Here is a 5,570-nt window from a genome sequence, read left to right as displayed (position 1 = left end):
TAACTACTCCATAAATGCTGGTGGAGCTGATTTTACTGTTTAAAAAAATATAGTTTTGTGAGGACTGGATGGTATAACAAGTATAGATCATATAATTTATACTTTAAGATTTCAGGAGGATACAAAAGCATCATGTAATAGGGGACTTAAAAGCTGATTAGGGGCTGGCTGTTGTGCTGCCTGTAATCTCAGCACTTTGGGGGGCCAACGTGGGTGGATCACAAGGTCAGGAGTTTAAGACCAGCTTGGCCAGTATGGTGAAACCCCATCTCTACTAAAAATACACAAAATTAGTCAGGCGTGGTGGCATATACCTGTAGTCTTAGCTATTGAGGAGGCTGAGGCAGGAGAGTAGCTTGAACCTGGGAAGCAGAGGTCACAGTGAGCCCAGATCGTGCCACTGTGCTCCAGGCTGGGCAACAGAGTGAGACTCCAGTAGAAAAGGAAAAAAGAAAAAAAAATCTGATTAAGATACGAGGACCAAGAAAAGAAATAGCTTAACAGAGTCGGAGTTGGGGATCAGAGCGGTGGTGGGCATTCTGAAGGGAGAAGCCTCTGGTCTCACTTGGGATCACTCTATCATGACATGTTCTAGGAAGGGTTGGGAGTCTACATACTGGGATGGTCAGGTGATAGAATGCCAGTGGAATTTGCACTGAGGATAATCGAGCAAAACAGAGAGGGGCTAGAGAAGAGAGGTTGGTGGTGAGTTTCTCCCCATAGCCAACTAGCATGGAGAGATGATGAGTACCATTGGCCTCTTCTACATAGAATGAGAAGTTGCCGCTCTAAATCATGATTTTTAGTGGCCCAGTAGCTGAACCTAGTGAACTGAGCACTATAATGAACCTTAGAGCAAAACTCAGAGTACTCTAAGTTCCTGAACTCATGTACATTTCTCTGGTAGGCCTGACTTACTGTGTATGTAAATGGAAGCATAAAACATAATAGGGGACGACGACAGGCCAAAACAAGATAAGAACTTATAGAGTAACTGTAATGTTTCGTCTAATCAAAATGTCTCTATTTACTTTGGAAGTATATTAAAAGTGCTGTTTACTTAAATCTAGTGGATTCTAGATAAAGGAGTTTGACATTAGATGAATTTCAAACTTTAGTCTTTGAAGAATATTTGAGTTCTGTAAGCAAACTTTTTCATGTTAAAAACATTTGCATTTGTTAGAGGATTCTGGAGAAATCTGTATAATTTTGTGGGCAAAAATTTGGCAAATGGAGAGAATGGGGGAAAGGTCTTATTGTAGGTTGTACTGAAGATACACAAAAATAGGATGCTCCTATTTTTTGTTTTTCCTTCCTTGTGATCCTTGCTGGCCTCATTAATGCTGTACAGAATATGGGAGAGGTTAGTCAGGAGGCGAGCCGACTTTCTATGGGTACTTGTTATTATGAATAACATAGCACAGAGGGAACAGGTGTGTGATTGCTGTAATATGCCACAGAGTGTGATCAATGTCAAATGGATGTAAGGATTGTTCCCTTTGTCACCTGGCCTCTTAAATTGGCCACTTCTCTCTTTTTTCTTTTAAATTTATCTCTTGCAGATAATTCAAAACATTTTTCAAGGTAAATATTGATTTTATTCACATTATTAATGTGTAGCTATCAAACATGACAATATCTGATACCACAATTTTTAATGTATATATTATCATCATGGTTGCTAACGAAAAGTAAGTTTCTTCGCAGTCTTACTCCTCTGTCACAAACCTTTGTAATTTTTTTTTTTTTTTTTTGAGAGTGGCAGCGGCTTTATTGTCTTTGGGGTGGTCTGGAAAGGTGGGGTCCTGGGGGGCAGCAGGGAGGAAGGGCTGGGAAGCTGTGTGACAGGGGCCTCAGGTGGTGGGCATCTGGGGTTCCCCCACTTGTGGGGGCCCATTGGCATCACCGGTGCAGCCAGTGGTGGAAGCGGGTTCCGGTCCCTTCTTGTTGGACACAGGGCAGGCGGCAGCCACGGGTCCGAGTTGCTTGAGGCCGGGCCCTGGGCGCTCCATCTTATGCTCCAGGAGCATGTGGTTCTGTGGCAGGAGCCCCACGCAGGACCCCAGAATGTTGATGCAGCTGCGGTGGCGAAAAGGCGCACTGATCATGGGGCTGCCCGGTGGCGCCTTGAATAGGAAGCTGAGCAGGGACAGCACGGGGTGGAAGGTCTGCAGCTCGGGGTCAGCGTCAGCGCAGAAGGTCAGGCGCCGGCACAGCTCGGTCAGCAGCGCCAGGTCTAGTGTGATGGGTGCGGCCAGCAGCGAGTCCTGGCACGTGTCTTGCACACCAGTGTGTTGGTCCCGCCCAGCGTTAGCTCGGAGGTTTACTCACCCAGCGCGCTTGCTGTCGCCCAGGTGCCCACGTACTTGATGACCAAGCAGTGGTCGGGCTCCTCGCCGGCGTATACAGCACTGGGTTGCTCCGCACCATGTCGTCCACCACGTTGCTCTTGGACACCTCCTTAGAGCGGAACTGCAAGGCGCCAACAGGTTCTGCCCGTTGTTGTTGCCCCGGTGATTGTAACTCATGGTGGACGTGGTCTTGAGGTCACAGCTGAAGAGGAAGCCCACCAGCACGGACTTGACTTTGGTCTGGCCGGACTTGAAGTCACCTCCGCCCATGAAAACCCAGCGCTGACACGCGAGCTCAAGCGCTCCGGGCACCAGGGTGTTCTGCGGGGACCCACTGAGGAAGGCACAGCCCTCCCGGATGCCCGCGACGGCGAAGAGCGTGGAGGGAGACACCTGCAGGCCGAGCTCAGTGGTGCGCAGCGGGTTCTGGGCCGTGTCCTTGAGGCCCGGAACCACCTCACAGAAGCGCTCTGTGTTGCCCGTCCACAGCACGGTGACTTTGTCCAGCCCCGCGCTAGACCGGAAGTCTGGGATGTCCTTACGGATCTGCTGCAGCTGCTGCAGGCGCAAGCTCCGGACCAGGTTGTCCACGCGCCTGGTCTGGTTGGCCGCGATGAACTCGGGGATGTAGACGGAAGGCCGAGGCCGCAGGGCTTCCACGTGTGGCCACAGTTGCTCCTGCAGCTCCCAGCCCAGCACCTTCGCGCGCCGCATCCCCTCGGCGAGGTTCAGTGACAAGATGTCCTAGCCGTCATGGCCACGAATAATCTAGCATTTATGCTAATCCCGCTGAAAGTAAACTGTAAGGGCTTGAGTCAGTTCAACTGGGTGACTTTATACAACCTGCGGGCAAGCTGCCGAAGCTTCCTGGTCTTCCGTTTACTCATCTTTCAGATGGGAAGAGTAATTCATATTACATAGAGTTGTTCTGATGAAATGTGTTAAGACATTTTAAATGTTTACGATAATATCTTACATATGCAAACACGTAATAAGTATTATTTATTACCCCATATATATTTTTTAATCACATATTTCATGTTATACCTAAGTCCTTTTTTTTTGTGAGATGGGAGTCTCGTCTTGTCACCAAGGCTGGAGTACAATGGCACAATCTCAGCTCACTGCAGCCTCCACCTCCTGGGTTCAAGCGATCCTCCTGCCTCAGCCTCCTGAGTAGCTGGGATCACAAGCACACCATCACACCCAGCTAATTTTTTGTATTGTATTTGTGATGGGGATTCACCATGTTTGCCAGGCTGGTCTCGAACTCTTGACCTTGTCATCCACCTGCCTTGGCCTCCCAAAGTGCTGGGATTACAGGTGTGAGCCACCCCCCAGGCCACCTGAGTCCTTAAATGGAATACAAGTGTTAAAACGTCATTTTTTACTTCCTATTTTACGGTCAAAAGGCAGTAATTAGGTTCCCTATGACAATTCAGGCTGATTGTTTTGCGCGATCTTTTTTGGGGGGGGGTTGTGTAAGAGTCTTGCTCTGTCACCCAGGCTGGAGTACAGTGGCATGATCTCAGCTCACTGCAACTTCAGCCTCCCAGGTTCAGGTAATTCTCCTGCCTCAGCCTCCTGAGTAGCTGGGATTACAGGCATGTGCCACCACACCTGTCTGGTTTTTGTATTTTTAGAGACAGGTTTTCATTAAGTTGGCCAGGATGGTCTCGAACTCCTGCCCTCAAGTGACCTGCCCGCCTCAGGCTCCCAAAGTGCTTAGATTACAGATGTGAGCTGCTGTGCCCAGCTGAGAGGTCTATTTTGCACATATTCTCACCTAGTCCAGTTTGTCTTTTCATTCTCTTAACTGTCTTTCATGAAGTTTTTTTTCTTCCCCGGAGACAGAGTCTTCCTTTGTCACTCAGGCTGGAGCACAATGACATGATCTCAGCTCACTGCAACCTCCGCCTCCCGGGTCGAAGCAATTCTCCTGCCTCGGCCTCCTGAGTAGCTGGGATTACAGGCATGCATCCGGATGTCCAGCTAATTTTTGTATTTTTAATAGAGACAGGGTCTCACCAGTTGGCCAGGCTGCTCCTGAACTATTGACCTTGTGATCCACCTGCCTCGGCCTTAAAAAAAAAAAAAAGTGCCTGAAACAATTACATTCACGCCTACTTTCAAAGGAGATTTAAAATAAATTTCAAAACAATTCGCTTATTTATTTATTTATTTTTAATTGAGAGACAGTTTCAGTCTTGTTGCTCAGGCTGGAGTGCAATAGCGCCATATCGCCTCACCGCAACCTCCGCCTGCCAGGTTCAAGCGTTTCTCCTGCCTCAGCCTCCCGAGAAGCTGGGATCGCAGGAGCCCGCCACCACCCCCGGCTAATTGTACATTTTTAGTCGAGACGGCGTTTCGCATGTTCGTTAGCCTGGTCTGGAACTCCTGACTTCAGGTGATCCACCCGCCTCAGCCTCTCCAAGTGTTGAGATTACATGCCTGACCCATCGCGCCCGGCCCTAATTTGCTTATTCTTTCCCTCACTAGTGTGAGCCCCTCCGGTGTTCCTCGGTCCGCGGCCCTTAGGGAACGTACAGCCTGGGGGCAGCATGGCTGCTTTGAGAGACCGAAAAGCTTCTTGGGGGAGAGGCACACTTGGTGGCACAGGAGGGTCCCCTTTAGGAGGTGGCGTTGGCACCGAGGCCTGAAGGCTAAGGAGCGGGATGTGGAGAGCTGAGCCCCCGCCGCCCTGGCGGACTAGACAGGCCCGCACAGTGTTCCTGGGGCTGGAAGGAAGGACCGGGCAGTGGGGTTGGAGCGCAGCGCAGGAGGGAAGAGCTGCGAGAGGATAGGCTGGAAGCCCAGGGCTCTGTGTGTCAAGGTATGACACTGGGGTTTGGTTGTAAATGCGACGGGATGTGCGGGTTTTAAGCGAGGCTGTGGCTGTTTGCACTTTTCTTTTTTTTTTTTTTTGAGACATTGTTTTTCTGTCGCCCAGGCTGGAGTGCAGTGGCGCCATCTCGGCTCACTCACTGCAACCTCTCTCTCCTGGGTTCAAGCGATTCTCCTACCTCAGGCTCCCTATCCGGGACTGCAGGCCCCCACCACTACGCCCGGCTAATTTTTGTATTTTAGTAGAGATGGGGTTTCGCCATGTTTGGCCAGGCTGGTCGCGAACCCCTGATCTTAAGTTATCTACCGACCTCGGCCTTCCAAAGTGCTGGGATTACAGGCGTGCCCGGCCTGTTTGTACCTTTCAAATACGAT

At 49.9% G+C, this 5,570-nt stretch overlaps 1 pseudogene; it reads right to left on the bottom strand.

Moving 5' to 3' along the window:
- Positions 1 to 1,718: 1,718 nt before the first annotated feature.
- LOC116547550 lies at positions 1,719 to 3,147 on the bottom strand (annotated as a pseudogene).
- Between the last annotated feature and the right edge of the window lie 2,423 nt (positions 3,148 to 5,570).

The sequence above is a fragment of the Sapajus apella genome, unplaced genomic scaffold (genome assembly GCF_009761245.1).
Source record: "Sapajus apella isolate SASKATOON/1434 unplaced genomic scaffold, GSC_monkey_1.0 scaffold3555, whole genome shotgun sequence".
Taxonomy (NCBI): domain Eukaryota; kingdom Metazoa; phylum Chordata; class Mammalia; order Primates; family Cebidae; genus Sapajus; species Sapajus apella.
Note: the sequence above shows the minus strand (reverse complement) of the source record. Positions and strands in the feature narration are given on the sequence as shown.